This window comes from Canis lupus, chromosome 1 (genome assembly GCF_048164855.1).
Source record: "Canis lupus baileyi chromosome 1, mCanLup2.hap1, whole genome shotgun sequence".
Lineage (NCBI taxonomy): Eukaryota > Metazoa > Chordata > Mammalia > Carnivora > Canidae > Canis > Canis lupus.
This window is the reverse complement of record NC_132838.1, coordinates 35269348-35288086: the sequence shown is the minus strand read 5'-3', so window position 1 is coordinate 35288086 and position 18739 is coordinate 35269348. Positions and strand designations below refer to the sequence as shown.

Sequence of the window (18739 nt, the reverse complement as noted above, 5' to 3'; positions counted from 1 at the left end):
CTTTTAAAAATCAATTAATTGAGTACCTACTATGACAGACATCCTGGTTATAACAGTCATTATTGGGAAGAATTTTTGTTTTTATTTTCTGAGTGAAGACAGAAGGATCAAAAATGCTAAATAAATTGTCCAAGATTTCACAACTACCAGGTATTAGAACTGGCACAGTAGTATGGATTTTCTTTCTCAAATTCATTGCATGTTTTCTCCCTCATCTCAACAATTTCATGTACTTTTGTAAAAGTTTGTTAATTATCACATTAGTCTGCTCAAGCTGCCATAACAAAATACCATAGACTGTGTGGCTTCAACAACAGAAATTTCATTTTCCCGTTTCTGGAGGCCATGTGCCAAGACCAAGATGCTGGTAGGGTTGGTGTTTATTCTCTTGTCTTGTAGATAGCCATCATTTCATTGTATGTTCAGAGGACCTCTTTTTGGTGTGCATGCAGAAAGTGAAAGTAAGAGAATGCTCTCTGATGTCTTTTCTTATAAGGACACTAATCCTATGGGATCATGGCCCCACCCTTACAACTTTAATTATTTCCTTAAAAGCCCCATCTCCAAATATAGCCCCATGGTGGGCTAATGCATCAGCATATGAATTTGAGGGAGATACAAACATTTAGTCCATAATAACTATCAACTATGAGAAATTTCATGTAGAGGAATGCAACCAGTCACTCCTCCCTCATTCCTGTGCCTGGGACATACATGATGATAGTTTGGCTTAAGGGCTTAGGTTACTACTAGAGCAGGCTTAAGTGAGCCACTATTATCCAGTGCAGTCGCCTGGCACTGTAGATTGGCTCTGTAGTCTGGTTCCATTAGGAATTGGAGTGACCAAGGCCCAGGCTAAGTCTCTGAGGGCAGTTGTAACCTATAAAAATAACAACAATAATACTTGAACAATTACCATGTGTCAGATACTCTACTAAGTGCCTTGGGTTCATTGAATCATTATGTCTCGTTGAATTCTCACAATTGAATAGGATTGGTAGGTGACATTTGATATTATTACTTACCTTTGCATTAAGATTTTTGTGGTCACATAGTTACTAAACTTAATCCATGATTTATTTGAACTGGGCCATCTGACTACAGTGCTTTCAATACTATCCTATTCTTCTCTTGGAGTTAGCATGTAGACTGGGATCTTGATAGTGCAGTAAATGTACTCTGAGACTGCAAGAAGTAAGAATATTCATGAACAACCCCAGGAGTGTCTTATTTTCCTTAAGGAAGGGGGTAAGGGCAGAGGGAGAGGGAGAGAGAGAGAATCTTAACAGACTCCACCCCCAGCTTGGAGTCCACTCTCACAACCCCGAGATTATGACCTGAGCCAAAATCAGGAATCCATTGGTTAACTGACTGAGCCACCCAGGTGCCCAGGGGGTGACTTTTTATATCTTGAGGGCCATTGGTGTCGACATTGCCTTATTTGTCTTGACCATTGTTCAGAGCAAAGGTAGAGGTTTGTTGTTGTGTTACCTCAGGGCTTCAAGTTCTAATCCAGGAACCATCTTTCTTCCCCTTGTTTTCAATGATCTTCACATTTGTATATTTGGCATAAGTATATGTAGAATCAACATCTAATCTCACAAATTTAAGCAATGAAAATGACCACTCTAATCAATAAGGAGGCAGGAAAATGAGACTGAAAAACTGGAGAAATCAAGTTAAATTAAGATTTTATTGTTTACATTTTAGGTAGAGACAACATTTAAGCCTCTTAATCACTTAATTTAGTTACTGCATTGAGATGAGATCTTTAAGAAAAGTTAAAGCAGTTAGATGTTTATACTTAATATTTGGCAAAAATATATATATTTCTGTTAACTTTTTTCTACCTAAATTTCTAACATAACATCTAGCTTTTACAAAATTTTCTTTCTTTGTGTTTAGTAGCTGGAGAAGAGCCAGAAATTCTAAAATTAATCCTCTTTAAGGTTCTGGGATGCTCAATTTTCTTAAAATCCACTCAGATCAGCCACTAAGTTTTAATTCGTTTCTGTGTCCTTGATTGTTGGATATGGTGGTGACCTGCCAAGATCCCTTCCGTGCTGTATAGATTAGGGTTTATGATGCTTTTTTCAGTCATTTAGCAAATCTTGTCCTGGACACACACATACACATACACACATACAGTGTATTCACAGTTCATTCATTCACTTATTTACAGTTATTTATATAATTCTTTTTATTATTCACTTAACTGACAGTATCTATTGACTTCCTACTCTGCCAGCTGCTGTCCCATGTCCTGTGAGAGATTCAAATGGCTGTTAAACTTTCAATGTATTTCAAATGTGTTTGAATATATGCAGTTATTTCAATAAAATAACCAATGTATATTCCAGATATTGACTAATGGTTTGATCTCCTGAAACTCAGAGTTCTAAAATCAATATAGATCAACTTTAACGTTTACAGTATAAGAGACCTCTTCAGCTGTGGTTTTGAAGAAACAGTAAAAAAAAAAAAAAAAACCCAACAGTATACAAATTTTTAAAAATTGTTTTAAATCTACTCTTCACAAAGAATGGCTTATAGTTCATCAGCCTCAGAGTTTTATTAAAAATAAAAGATAAATGCAGTCTTTTATTATGATATTTGATATGATAATATATTATTTGGGTATATGTATCAATGTAGGTAAATTTTGCATATATTCTGGTACAAAATCCTCTTTTTAAATAGCCTAACAACAAATAGTGCTCTTCCTAGGACTGTTAAACGGATTAAGAATTTAGGACAACTAGATGTTTAAACTCATGATGCCCTCATGAACTCTAGCACCTTCTCCTACCCCTCATCAGATGATCAGCCTTCTACTTTTCTGAGCAGAATAAAAAACATCTTCAGGAAATTACTCCATTTCTTTTTTCTCTATTTAAAGAGCAATCTTGCTTCATTATTTCTTCTGTCCTTCCAGTCTAAAACAGAAAAGTTTCCATTCTTCTTTCTGAAAGTGATCCCATAATTTATGCTTTAGAGTTTCCTACCCCTCCCCCACTTTTCTGAGAGTTTATTCCACTAATTATCTTATTACTTGGATCTTTCCCCCTTAGCTTCTCATCTCCCTTGTCTTAAAACAAACTTCTCAATCTTAATTTTTTTTTCAGGCTACACATTTGCGGAAATTCGTTCAAAAAAAGATGGGAAGTGATGAGCTATAAGTGTGAACTTTCTAAAGTGTCTCTGTGATTGTGGCAATCTGCTCAGAACCTCTGCTGGCTCTCATTATCTACCAAATAAAGCTCCTTTATGGTCTGCCACCACCTTTCCTTCTCAGCCTCAACTCCAGTATTTCAAGTATTTCAGTCACTGTTGCTTCAGCAGCCCTTCTTCTCTCTTGAACAGTATGTCCACATTAAATGCCTTTTCTCTGCATCTCTACTTGCCAAATCCTAGCCTTTCAAGGCCAAAAATGGTGTTTCTTAAATATAGCTTTCCCAAGCAACCTTTTGTTTTGGTGCATCCATAATACCATTTTATTCCTCTTTTGCTTTTATAGCCTATTTATGTGGTTTTCTTGCCTACAAAACAGTAAGCTCTTTGAAGGCAGGAATCTTGTCTTACTTATCTTTGAATTTCACACCTGCACATTATTCTTAATTCAGTCTTTCTTGGTAAGGTTCACTGAAGTTAATCTAACTTTCATATGTTATACAATATATATATTTTATACAATATATGATATTTAAATTACATGTATATTATAATAAAACAGTAATATATGGATTCAAATTCAAATAAATGTGAAACTTATGTTCCAATAGTGTTTTATTTCATTTTATTACTATGTAAAAGTTTTGGGAAAAAATATCATTTGGCTAAGTTACAGGGCCTATATAGATGGAATTCTGGAATTATTTGACAGAATTATTATCTCAAGAGGATCTTATAAACACTTGCTTGGAACTTGAGTATTTTTCTAGCATTAAACTTTGTGGGCAATGATATATTCCAATAGGCTAAAAATATGAATGCTGTTCAGAGTTTATCAAAGTACTAGAAGAGTATCTGAATAACCACATAACATAGGTAACTTTAAAGGTATTCTGGTTATTTCTTTTGGATAAAAGCTGGCTTCTGTTTGAACCATGTACCTCTATTGAGTCTTATTTGGTTGTTCCAGCCCTTTTTGATCATATGCTTTCTTGAACTTCAATAATAACTGAGTGGGGTTCAGGATGTTTACTGTGTGCTAACATTATGTCTAATTCTGAAGTCTATGTGCCTCACTAATCCAGGGACAGTGCTAAATCAAGAGGTGCTCTTTGACTTACTAAAGTTGGATACCTTTACACTGACACATGGGTCAATTTCCTCACTCTGTAAGAATTTTCAAGAGGGGAGATAGAATTGATTATTTCAGCTGCTTGGTTATTAGAGGCAGACAGGGCCCATCTGGTTAGGTTATATATATGATGTGTCAGAGGCTTTGCCTTGATTTCTTTTTTCAGGGATCCTTATTGTATGTAGACCTAATGTAAGGAGAGTGAAGACAATTTTTTTTTCTCCCATCTGAGAATTGCTTGTATCATGAGATACGAAATACAATTGAAGTTTTCAACTGTGCATTCATTGCTTTTGGTATTATTTCCATTGACATGGGAGGGTCTACTGTGAGAGACAGATTTTCCTTCAGGCAAGGTCAGCCTGTTTTATGCATACTTATAAAATAATACATATTTTACAATTTGTTTTCTCCATTCTCTTTATTCACACAATCCAAAGCTAACATTGGCCTTTATGCTAATCTTGGCATATCCAGGAGTAAAAGGAAAATTGGAGAAGGAATTATTACCTTATTTATGTATACCTATAGCAACGAAAGAGTAAGCATAAGCACTATAAAAGGTAAACCCTGAGAAAACAGGTCGTTGGAATATGACTTTGTTGCTATATTTCTTGTTAGAGTATAGTTCAAATAATCCTCCTTTGGTTTTTATCCTTCAAATATTTAGTTAGAGTAAATATTTAAGATAGCTTGGCAAGAAGTGGTTATTTACCTACCATAATAACATTAAGGGATAGAATAGAGGGAATTGAAAGGAAGGGTAAAAATAGTAATTGGAATATAAAAATAAAAATGTATCACAACCAAGAAAATAAAAAGAGTTTTTAAATTTTAACTCCAGTATGATTAACACACAGCATTATATTAGTTTCAAGTGTACAACATAGTGAGTCAACAATTCTAAACATTACTCAGTACTCACTGTGATAAGAGCACTCTTAATCCTCTTCATTTATTTCACCTATCGCCACCCCCCCCCCACCTCCCCTCTGGTAACTGTCAGTTTGTTTGCTGTAGTTAAGAGTCTGGTTTTTGGTTTATTTGTTGCTGTTATTGTTCATTTATTTTGTTTCTTAAGTTCCACATATAAGTGAAATTATATGGTATTTGTCTTTCTCTGACTTACTTTACTTAGCATTATATTCTCTAGATCCATTTATGTTGTTGCAAATGGCAAGATTTCATTCTTTTTCATGGTGAGTAGTAGTTCATTATGTATATATACCACATCTTCTTTATCCATTGAAGCTATTGATGAACACTTAGGTTCCTTCCATATCATGGCTATTACAAATAATGCTGCTGTAAACATATGGGTGCATATATCTTTTCAAATTAGTGTTTTCATATTTTGGGGGTAAATATTCAATAGTGGAATTACTGGATTCATATTGAAGTTCTATTTTTAATTTTTTGAGGAACTTCTATACTGTTTTGCACTGTAGCTGCACCAATTTGCATTTCCACCAACAGTGTACAGGGGTCCCTTTTTCTCTGCATCCTCATCAACACTTACTGTTTCTTGTGTTTTTGATTTTAGCCATTCTGACAACTGATATCTCATTATGATTTTGATTTGTTTCCTTGATGATGAGTAATGTTGAGCATCTTTTCATGTGTCTACTAGGCATCTGTAGTCTTCTTTGGAGCAATATCTGTTCATTTCTTCTGCCCATTTTTTAATTGGATTATTTGGGTATTTTTTGTGTGGAGTTGTATAAGTTTTTTATATTTTATATGCTAACTCCTTATTGGATATGTCATTTGAAAATATCTTCTTCCATTCAGTAGATTGTCTTAGTGTTGTTGATAGTTTCCTTTGCTGTGCAGAAGCTTTTTATTTAGATGTAATTCCGATAGTTTGTTTTTGCTCTTGTTTCCTTTGCCTCGGGAGAGATATCTAGAAAAATGTTGCTATGGCTGATGTCAGAGAAAATACTACCTATGCTCTCTTCTAGGATTTTTATGGTTTCAAGTCTCATGTTTAGGTCTTTAATCCATTTTGAGTTTATTTTTGTGTATGGTGCGAGAAAGTAGTCCAGTTTCTTTTCCATGTTGCTGTCCAGTCTTCCCAACACCATTTGTTGAAGAGATTGTCTTTTGCACATTGCATATTCTTGCCTCCTTTGTCAAAGATTAATTGACCATATAATCATGGGTTTATTTCTGAGCTCTCTACTCTGTTCCATTGATCTATGTGTCTATTTTTGTACAGTACTCTATTGTTTTGATTATTACAGCTTTGTAGTATATCTTGAAATCTGGAATTGTGATACCTCCTGTTTTGTTCTTCTTTTTCAAGATTGCTTTGATTATTCAGGGTCTTTTGTGGTTCCATGCAAATTTTAGAATTATTTGTTCTTGTTCTCTGAAAAATGCTGTTGGTATTTTGATAGGGATTGCATTAAATCTGTGATTGCTTTGGGCAATATGGACTTTTTTTTGTATATATATTTTTAATTGAAGTTTGATTTGCCAACATATAGTATAACACCCAGTGCTCATCCTGTCAAGTGACCCCCTCAGTGCCCATCACCCAGTCACCCCAACCCTCCACCCACCTCCCCTTCTACTACTCCTTGTTCATTTCCCAGAGTTAGGAGTCTTTCATATTCTGTCACCCTCTCTGATATTTCCCACTCATTTTCTCTCCTTTCCCCTTTAATCCCTTTCAGTATTTCTCATTTTAACAATATTTGTTCTTCCAGCCCATGAGCATGGAGTATCTTTCCATTTGTTTTTATTGTCTTTACTTTCTCTCATCAGTATTTTATAGTTTTCAGAGTACAGGGTTTTCACCTCCTTGGTTAAGTTTATTCCTAAGTATTTTGTTATTTTTGGTGCAAGAAATCAAACAAGAAAAAGAAATAAAAAGTATCTAAATTGGTAAGAAAGAAGTAAAACTTTCAGTATTTTCAGATGACATGATCCTATATATAGAAAACTGTAACGACCACCAAAAAACTGCTAGATCTGATAAATGAATTCAGTGAAGTTGCAGCATACTAAATCAATATACAGAAATTTGTTGCATTTCTATACACTAATAATGAAGAGGCAGAAAAAGAAATTAAGAAAACAGTCCCATTTAAAATTGCACCAAAAATACTAAGATTTTTAATTATACAAAACATCTAACTGGCGTTAGATGCCCCTTTTTAAAAAACAAGGCAGCATACACCATTCTGCCAGAAAAACAATAATTGTGGAGATAGGGTTACTATATCTCCACAGGCCTCCTTGGTGAAATTTTGGTATTCTGAACCAAGGGACTTACTTTTATTGGCTGTCGATGAAAAAGCTATCCTTGCTTTGGGGAAGATAATCTCATAACTTAACTTAAAATACTTACTTTAAAAAAGCTTTTAATTATAAGAACATAAGAAGCTAGATAACAAAATAGCTTATGCTGGAAAATGTTCGAGAATTAAATAAACATTTTTGTATTTGTTACAAAACTGTGTACTACTTGTAGAAATTGATTATTTTAACAACTAACTTTGCTACCATTTACTCACTTTGGAAACATTAAAATTTTCCTTGAACTCATTTTATTTCTGTAAAAATTGATAATCAGTTCAATGGGAGCATTGGTTTTGAGATACTGATAATTCTGTTTCTTTGACCAATTCATTTAAAGTTATGAAGTTATGGATGATAATGTGTTTACTCTAAGGTCATGCTATTTAGTCTTCAGTTTTCATTCCTTTCAACCAGTTTCTGCAATTAGTCCAGATTAATGAAATTTCAATAAGCGGAAGTAGTGTAGAGAGTGGGAAATCATTGACTTGAAAGTTTGAAGACCTAAACGATAGCCCTAACCCATCATAATGCCCTATAAATCCTTAAGGAAATCTTTTGATTTCTCTGGTTCTCACCTTTTTATTCTGTTAGTTGGCTGATGGGATAGATGATTTCTAAAATGCTTCATAGTACTTAATACTCCCTGTTTGATTTAGAAGAGACTCAAAATTAATGGTCACAGAAGTGAATAGTTATATATCTCCTCCTAAAACAAGCTAGTCAAATGTGACTTATTTGATATCAAATATGCAGTCAAGAAAACAAATCTCAATTACAACTGTGATCTTGGAAAGTATGACATGTGCTTATTTAGGAACACATGTGGGGAGAAGTTTGCATTGCCAATACCAGATGATCACAGCCCAGATGCAGAGTGAGGACTAGAGAGCACTATTCCATACTGAATCATCAAAGAAAGATTAAATTATGTTCAGGAGACTCTAATTAACTCAAGGAGAAGGCTAATGTACTTTGGAAAATAATCACTAGCAGATGTTAAAACAAAAATCATTCTTTCTGTGGTCTTTACCTAGCCATAAGGTATTAACTAGAACACCTTATTCCTTAAGCAACTCTGTGAACTAACATTTGACCATGCTAAAAGTATACACAATTAGAGAGAAACTGGAATGATAGAGTCTTATATTTTTATTTCATCAAACAAATGTGTTTATCTCTCAGCCTAACATTGAGAACTGTGTACATTTGTGCATTTGCATAGTTTTCTGTAAAGACTTAGTACCACTGCCTCACTAAGCCTTTCCTAATTCTCTTGATAGAATTGACCATTCCCTCTTTTGTGGTCTCCCTGTACTGTGCTTATGTTTATGTCCAAGCTCCTAAAACACTTTATTGAACTTATTTGTTCACAAATGTCTCCCTGCCAGTCTCTGTAGTCTTAAATGGAGAGTTTAGAACTTGCCTTTTCTGTTTTGTATTTTGTGAACTTCGCCCATAAGTAGCCCACAGCTTGGCACATAGTAGGCACCAATGAGTGCCTAAAAGTGTCATAAGATAGTAAACAAAAAACAAAAAACAAAACCCTAGTTAAGGAGGCCTAAGGTATAATCCCTAATTTGCACGTGCCTACTTTTTTGGTTGTTTATTTACACAATGTTTTATTTTATTTTGTATCTTGTCTATGCTCCAGCACCAACTACCTGCTGAGAAGCAGCAATAGACCACAGGTAGCTCTGGGATCATTTTTACAAGCAGTTTCTAGAACCAGAACCCTAGACAAAAAGACAAAATAGGTGAATGTGACTCAGTTTGCTCCTACTTCCTCTTGTGGAAACTCCCTTTTCCCACACACATCTTTTGACTTTTCAGAGCCTCTGCCTTGTCCTCGTAATGAATTGCCCCATGTTCCAAAAATTACTACTTTTTTCTATTCCTATTTGTGTCTCTTTCATCCTTTTTCTCCTTCTTTCCATTTCAAACCTAGCCCCAACCTTCACTTTCATTTACAGATTGTTTCCAAAGGTCCAAAGTGTATAGTTATCACACTCATCAAAGTGTATGTGAGTTTGAGTATGTGTGCGTGTGTGTATTGTCACCACCTGCACTGCTTTCTCCACCACCTCCCAGGTACCTCATACTTTGCCACTCCAGATACTCCGAGGTGGAACAAGGGGTCCATTTAGAGCCTCTTGTTTGTTCGCTTGCTTATTTCTTTACTTTTTTTTTTTTTTATGTGTATGTGGGGAAAAGATGCCTCCCTTAAAAAAACTGGTGCAAATAATAATGTGTATCTTGAACATATGTTTCTCATTAAGTACCCTTCTCCCATCTTTACCTACTATTTTGGAATTTCTTTTACTACTGGTAGATATTAAGTATCTTTTCTTCAGTGTGTGAAGTGCAGTGTTCATTCTTTTAAACATGTCATATTTAAACACTTCTTTTAAGTGAAAAATATAAGAATCATATCTTGCTTCCAATCCTATTTGCCATTTTTTCATAGAGTTGATAAAAATAATTATTTTTAATTGTGACAACTCTCATCTAAAATCCAGCCAGTTTATCTTATCAGTTCTTCTACTAAAATTATGATCTAGTGTGCATTTGTTTAACCTCAGGAAAAACAACAAGAATGATGGAAGGAACTTATATTTGTGCAAGAAGTTTGCCAAGTTAAGCCATAACTTGTCTTAAAATAATGTGGAAGAATAGAGAACTGAAATAAAAAAGGATCCTAGCAACAATGGATATTTTAAAATCTATCTATCTATCTATCTATCTATCTATCTAATCTATCATCTACTATCAAAGCAAAACAAAAAAACATAGCATGTATGTTCCTTACTTAGCTTAGTGACAATACTTTGTAAGCATCCAAGAATAAATATCTAATGCCAAGACTTTTTAAGAGTAAAAAGGTTGAGAAAACACTGGGACAGAAACAATAATGCTCAAAATTTCCAAGTGTTTGTTACAAATTGGAGATGGGGAAATTGGAAAATATTTTTAAGGAACTCTCCTATAAATCTGTATGTGACAGAAAAAGCAGTCTGTGCTTCGTTAGTAAATTGAAAGATAATTTTCACCCCAAATTTAGGAGTGAATTTTAAATGACCTGGGGATATTTAACAAGATCCATTAACACTATTTCCTGAAATAAAATGATTAGTTTTATTAAATATTAAAGTTTCATTGCTTGAAGACTTCTTATGAATCTAATAGCCTAAAAGTATAGTTAAAGATGTGAAACTCTCTCCTCCTTTATTCCATTTTTTGAGTATACTGTGTGAACTCTTGATTTCTAGGGAACATAAACCTAAGTTGTCACACTACATTCTCAAGAGCTACACAAGGGGAGATTTTTCTTATATTTTGAGAAACAAGCACAAAAACTCACTTAAAATTAATGCAAAAGTACTTTTCTGAGATGGTTACCTTCATGTCTTTACGGTAATAGTAATAATTGCCTCCCTTGTAGAGGCTATTCCTGATTCTAATTTGCAACAAAATTATTTGTATGAAATCACTGAAGTTGGTGTCATATCTTTCATGTTAATATCTCCCAGATCTTTGTTTTTAAGATCATACTAATTACCTGGAAGTTTCTGTAAGGTAAAAAAGTATAATACCCTTGCCATTGAATTTTCATTCTTTAAGAGAAAACCAAGCATTAAAGAAGTCATAAATTATAAGTCATGTGACAAAAAGAAATGTTGAATCCTCTTATTGAGTGAAAGAGGGATCTTCTCTAGTCTAAAATTCCAGATAAATATGCATGTCATGAGATAAATGTTTCCTATTTCCAGTAGCCATAGTCCTGGAAAGTAAGATTGGAAAAGCGGAGTCAGAACTGGGAACATTGCCCTGTCACAGCTTGTCTGAGGGATACTCTTGTGCTCTGTTTTGCCTGTGGAAGCTGTTGGCAAGAATGATGATTTCTGGGATAGGGAAAGGTTGGGTGCCTGTCTAGAGTTGCAACTCAGTTGGAAGGAGTGAGACTCAGTGCTGGCCTTCTGAGGGTTATGTTCTCCTCCTGCTTACCTTTTAGTTTAGTGACTATGGGATTGCCAATCATAGGTAGTCACTGAATACTGCAAGTTGTTGTTCCCTATAAATAGCTATATCTGTAGAATCTTGGCCCATTTATGTCATAGGTGAATTTTGCTCTGAGTGTTAACTAGCTCTGTGATTTATTAATTTTTTTTTCTGAAGCATGCCATACTTTACTTTAGATTAGGTCATATTTCCAAAATAGAGTTGTTGTTTTTTTTAAAGTACATTAGCTTATTTTTTTAAAAGAGGTGCTATGTGGTTTGTTAAAAATATAGATACAGTTAATTATCTTATAGAATATATGTCTTTTTTTTCAGTGTTTAATCAATCATGCTCCTTGGCCTTGATGAAGCTTTTCAATTTGGAAAATAGTAGAGGTTGTCAAGTGTCATTTTAAGTACCAGCAAATGGTTGATTTGAGGCAAGAAGAACATAGTTTAAAAAAGAAAATAAATCTAACATTTGCTTAATAATTTGCCCTTTGCAGCAACGGAATCTTATCTGACCACCCACATTCATCTGGCTGCTGAGGAGGTTCTTGCTTCAATTGCAGAGCTATTTTTGTACCTTTTGTGTCTTTTGAGGAACCAAGTGGGCCTACTTGCATATAATGATTCACGTCTCAAAGTGCACAGGGTGTCCTGAAGTGCTACTGTGGTGATGTGGAAAAGGTGGGGAGGGGAGTAGTTAAAGCAAACTACTTCCTTCAAGCACTTTGCTCACATGAAGTGGGACTGGATTAATTCACATTTTGCCATGTCTTGAATCTTTAGTTCTTCCTGTGAGATATTAACTTGTCTGGAAGAAGAAGCAATATTTGAAAAAAATGAACAAATATACAAAAACCATCTAAGGATCGTGTAGTAATATTTTTATATGGACCTTTTATAGTGGGAGATAACTGTCTCAAGATGGTTGATTGATGAATCTATTTGGATTAAGTAGTTTGACTGACTTTCCATGCATCTCTTTGGATTAAAGTTGGATAAATATTAATTCTGAGAAAGTCCCTTTCTTTTTTTCTTGTTAAGTCTAAGGATTTTACTTGGTTAGTTTTGGCTTCTTATTTCAGAAATTAATTTTAGCACAGAACATAACATTGCTGAAATAAACTATAGAAAAGAATTCGCTACGAGGTTATCTGAGACTTTGTCCTGTAGAGTTTAGTTGCTGATGCACAAAAGGAAGTTTTGTGAGAATCTCAGCTTTAAGGCAGAACTGTGTCATGCACTGCCATGGCATAATTTCTAGCTCTGATATGTTAAGTTATAACTCTACCATTATTTTCCTAATTGCCTTCACTTTTGCTGGTATAGGAAATTCTCTTTTGAATACAAGTACTTGTTTAAAAGATTTGAACTACGTTAAAAGAAAGGAAATTTTTTTCTTTGGAAAAAAAATGTCTTCTTGAGAGATCCTCTTCCAAATTTTCTTTCCTCAAGGAAAGCAGTTTCTGTGAATGAAGAATAAGCATGCCTCTTAAACTGGCTACAAGTACCATCATTTAAAAAATCTTCTTGTTCATTTTTCAGGTTCCCCGAAGTTGTGCATGAGTTCCTGTGGGGAGAGTCGGCATCGTGGAAAGTATTAATGGTTGTGATGCTGTTTTTTGATATGTGGATAACAGGTTAATAACTAAAATTTATTACTTTACTATAACTGTTTTTACATTTAACTTGAAAAGCAGCTTTGGCATGCCATGTACCCATATGTAAACCAACTTTTTTTGTCATTAAATCTGGGAGGAAACAGTGTGTATGCCCTCTAGAGAGAAAAGTGTTGTGAAAGTTTTGTTTTGCAAATCAGTTTTTTTTTTAATTTATTCATGAGAGACACCTCTGTGTCTCTTGGCAGAAGCAGGCTCCATGCAGGGAGCCTGATGTGGGACTAGATCCTAGGACCCCTGGATCACGACTGAGCCAAAGGCAGGTGCTCAACCACTGAGCCACCCAGGCATCATGCAAACCAGTTTTAATTATAATTCTCCTAATGGAGATAGCTTCATTTAAGATAATTTGTTTCTGGCAAACTTTATTTTTATTTAAAATTCTACTTAGTGAATCCTAATTACTTTAGCTATACAACGGGGGAAACAAAACCACAATTATAAAAAAATTGCAAAAAACTTTTTGAACAAAATATGAAACTAGTAGGCTGCAGTCAAAATAAGTCATAAATGCCTTGACTAAATAAATATGCAAATGATACAAACATCTGCAATCATACCCTCAGTGTAGCGAGTGTGGAAAAAAATATAGTTTAGTTTTCCATTAGCTTTTAAATATCAAATTGGATTTTAACATATGTCAAATTAGAGGGTATTCATCAAAATATTTTTACTTTTTTCCAAAAGTTCTCTCAATTGCTTGGCAGAGTTTTATATAATATAAAGTATCCACCTCGTATTGGCAATTTGCTTATTTTAGGGAGAACTAAGGTTGTTATGGGGATTTTTACTAATAAAAGAAGCATTTATAATGAATTTGGCTCTCAGGATGGTGCCTTTTTTTAATCATCCTGTGGAAATAAGTCTGTATTCAGCTGGACTCTGGCAATGGTCACGGTTTTTTTGTAGATCTTTTTTTCCCTTATCCAGTCCTCCTATGTGGTAGTGATTTGTGAGACCATCATTGTGCCCTGAGATGCTCATGTATTCCTTAAAATATTTGGTAATTGATCTCTGGCATTTAAAAAGCAAATATATGGAAATGCCTTCTGAAGTTTTATTCAGTAATTGCTATTTTAAGATGTGTATATTTGTTTACAAGCATAATATTCCCCCAATTCTGAAAAAAGACCAAATAACCATTTTGATTTTTGAAAATGTTTTATTGCTAAAATTTTGGAAGTAGAAAGGTGGTGTTTGTTGCCAGTCGTTTTATACTGTTATTATTTAGGATGTTATTATTTGATGCGCACTTGACTTTTGCCACCACTCAAGTAATGATTAATTTCCTGAGGTAAAGCTTTTTTCTAAGATAGTGTTTTTCTAAGCAAAAGATCCCAGATTGACAACCCTGGATACTGTAAGCCTTTATTCAACTGCAGAGCAAGTCTGCCTTTCTGCCAATCCCACCCAGCTGTTATCCTGAAGAGACCTCTGTTGAGGTCTATACGGGAGGCTGTTTCTGTGCCTTTCCTTTCAAGGCCTGTCTGAGGAAATTATTTAACTGGGTGCCAAATTTATTTGAGTGGGACTATGAAGAGTGGCCAAAGGAGAGGGCACACTTTTAGAAAACTGGCAACTCTTTTATGTAATAGCCATGCAGAGGATAATATCTTTTTCAACACGATCCCCCTCTGAAAAATGTGCTTAAGCTGCCAGACAATGCCTGTCTTTACTGCCTGAAGGACTCCTACAGGCTGGGGCACCAGCCACAGGAAACCCCAGAGTCATATTCTCCAACAAAGTATCTCCCTCCTTTCGTAGCACTCAAAGATACTGGGAAAATTTTAAATGTGAATGTGAAATTGTATTTGGAATATCTCTCCTTTGTTGGCAATGGGTGCCAAAAATGATTCTGTGTGGGTTTGGTTACCATAAAAAGAAATCTCACAGAATGAAATAACTGGCTGGTTTTTTTTTTCTTTTTTTACATATGAGGATTGCTCTAATATTACATTTTTTAAACATATCAATTGATTGGGAAAACTGGAAATTTATTTTTAACATATATTTAGGAATATGAAAAATGAGATATATCTACATGGTAGAAAAGAAATATAGCTATAATTAACCACATTACTGTGTCTTTTATGGTGCCAAGTAAATCCATATTGAGAAAATGCAACTAAAACTGCAGGTATATACAAGGTACATTTGATGGGTTGTGATAATATTATGAGGCCCAAAGAAACTATTTCCCCATTAATAAGCATTTTCATACATTTAAACAATAAAACACAAGCTCAGTACTTTACCATTATTGATAGATTGCTCAGTAAAAGTATAATCTAAGAAAAAAAGACGAATGTCATCATTGTGTCTTGGATTCAACTTTGAAAACCTTAAGATTTTTTTATTATTTTTTTAAGATTTTATTTATTTATTTGACACAGAGAGAGAGTAGTGGCAGGGGGAGCAGCAAGCAGAGGCAGAGGGAGAAGCAGGCTCCCCACAGAACACAGAGCCCAGTGAGGGGCTTGATCCCAAGACCCTGGGATTATAACCTGAGCTGAAGGCAGATGCTCAACCAACTAAGCAATCCAGGTGCCCAGAAAGCCTTAAGATTTTAAAAGTGAGTTCTTCTCCTGATTGAAAGTTGAGGGGAGCAGCAAAGAGACTGTAGAATACTCCCAAATCCTGTTTGGTTTTAAAGGGACAAACCAATAGCAGATCTACAGTACACACAATATACATGGGTATTTTTTCCTATTTCCAAGATAAAACCATTGTAGACAAGAGATTAATGAAAAGGAGTCCACATTTTTAATGGTTCAAGAATATGATCAGTATATTCCTCCAAGGAGCCATCACTCATGTTTTCTCCCCTCTATAGTTGTCTCCATATGCCTCAGAAACTGGAAGAAGGAAAGTGATTTTATGGATAGCCGTTATTTGAAGCCTCTCCAAGGCTGGTATTGAAGAGAAATACTGTAATATCAACTATGTTTAAAATCTAACGTAAAAGGCGCATGTGAAAGAGGAAGCATTTCCAATTCTCTCATGATTCTTAAGCTTTACACTGAAGTGAAAAGTTAGACATTGAGGATCAGAGGAAGTTAGACCAGAGGGATCCTCAGGCCTGCTGAGACCTCTAACTCAGATACATACAGAAGGTCCTCTGTGTGATCTGGAGTAGGGAGTGTGACTCAAGCAATCATCTGATTTCATGTTAAAATGATAGGACATCTTAGGTAGGCTTGCTTGTCATAGAGATGTAAAAGGAAGAGGTTTCCCTGGCAGAAGCTATTTACATAATTGAGTCAATGTACTTTTTGAGTGGGATCAAAGTTTTGAATTTTGAGATTTTTTTGATCCTATATGACTGTCAGCAAAATTGATTCTTAAAATTTTATTTTTAAATAAAATGGTAGATTTGACTTTTTTAAAAAAGATTTTATTTATTTATTCATGAAAGACACACAGAGAGGCAGAGACATAGGCAGAGGGAGAAGCAGGATCCCTGTGGGGAGCCTGATGTGGGACTCAATCCCAGGATCCCAGGATCATGACCTGAGCCAGACAGTTGCTCAACCACAGTGCCACCCAGGTGCCCCGATTTGACTTTTTCTGATTAGAGTCTTTTCCTAAAATTTAAATCCCACAATCAACTACGTGTTCTAGGGAATTTTGTTCTGACCATGAAATATCAGGTTTTGAATCTTATGTATGTCACTTTTCTACATCTTCTAGTTCATTCTTTAAGAGAAAAATAGTATTGCCTTTATGTGAATTTAATTTGTACATCTCTTTTTTACAATATGTTCTTAGTGAATAAGAATTGTATATGTGTTGTTTAGGATATAATGGTTTTAATTTACTACTGTATAACACAGAAATTAAATAGCAGAGGTGGATGAGAGAGGCGAGACCTTCTAGGCTTAGAAGTGAGCCAAACCTGGGTTTGATTCTGGTTCTGACAGTCTACCTCCCTAAGGATCATCCTTCACTATAAAATAGGTATAATCACACTTATTGCATAGAGTTGTCATGAAGAGTAAATAAGGTAACTTATATGAAGCTCTGTACCAACCAGTATCTGGCATATAGTAAATGCGTAATAAACACCCAAGCATTATCACTGTTATTGCTAGCACTGATCTGTGCACACAGATCAGTGTCTTGTAAAATATTACATATGAAAAGTAACTTAGAAATTATTCAGTTCAAGCTCTGTTCCTAGTTAAGGAAAGACTCACAAATGTTCCTGTTGAATTGAAAATACACTGTATTTCCATTTTAGAGGATGCTATTCACCTTTAAAATTCTGATGGTGGTTGTGTCTAAATAAGCCTTAAATATGTAGCTAACTAAGAAAAAAATGCAGTCAATTTGGGTTTGGCATTGCATATTCTTCTTGTTAGCACAGTTGCTCTAACTGATGGAAGTAAATTTGCATTACAGTATTATGAGGCCATTACTTCTCTTTCAGGTTTTGTCTTATTACCTATAAAGGGATGCAGAGGAAGATCATTATGGGGGAAAAATTCAATGCAATAGTAAAACTTCCCAGCAAACCAAAGTTAAGATGCTTATTGTTTAGTTTTTCCAGCTACTGCTTTGCAAATTTCTGGCTCTTAGCAGAAGAAACTTTTGATTACAGATGTCTTGCTATAAATATCTGGGGGCTACTGATTTCTCACCCAAAAGACTTACTGTTCCTGTGGGGATTCCCATGTGCTGTCCCCTTCCTGAGTGCACCTGCTGTCACTGTCATCACAACTGCAGTTTGTATTAGGGGCGAATTGGACATGGAAGCAAGACCAGCACTTGAGTTTTAGTTTGAGAAATTGCAGTACATTTGCATGGTGACATCCTTTTTCTTAACCAATATTTTATTAAAAAGGTGAATATGCTCATGTTAAAAAGAAACAAGGGGTGCCTGTTGGCTCAGTCGGTTGAGTGCCCAACTCTAGATTTCATTCGACTCAGGTCATGATCCTAGGATTGTGATTTGAATTCCACTCACTAAGATTTGAGATTTTCTCTCTCCTCTCTCTCTCTTGCCCTCACCGCCCCCCCCCCCCACACACATACCTCAGCAAAAGGAAAGATAAAGAAACTAAAAGTACCAAAAGTTGTAAGAAATTTCTTTCCTCCCCACTTCTGACTCCCTGATTCTATTTATGCAATTTAATTTAACTAGACTTAAAAGTTGTTTGACATCCCTGTAGAAATTCTCTGTTTACCACCTGTTTCTCTTATATACAAATGGGATTGTCAAATGCATTCTAGGGTGCAATGAGTTTTTTGGGTTTTTTGGGGTTTTTTGTTTGTTTGTTTTTTGGTTTTTCAGTTTTAACATGCAATGTTAATGGATGAGTTGCTATTATGGGTATTTTTTGCTCTATTTTTTTTTTTAATGGCTAAGTTTTATGATGGAGTCATATTTTATTTCAGCAGTCCTTGTATGCATATCTTCGTGCATCAGTCAGGTAAGCGTCTGACTGGCC

The 18739-nt window shown here is 34.9% G+C and overlaps 1 protein-coding gene across 6 annotated transcripts in view; it reads left to right on the top strand.

Moving 5' to 3' along the window:
• HIVEP2 (HIVEP zinc finger 2) overlaps positions 1-18739 on the top strand; it is a 194220-nt gene that overhangs the window by 150355 nt on the left and 25126 nt on the right. For all 6 annotated transcript variants that reach the window (XM_072825934.1, XM_072825928.1, XM_072825905.1 and 3 more), the window contains one exon: positions 13156-13250. The gene's annotated coding sequence lies outside the window, so the exon portion shown is untranslated. The remainder of the gene's footprint in view (positions 1-13155; positions 13251-18739) is intronic.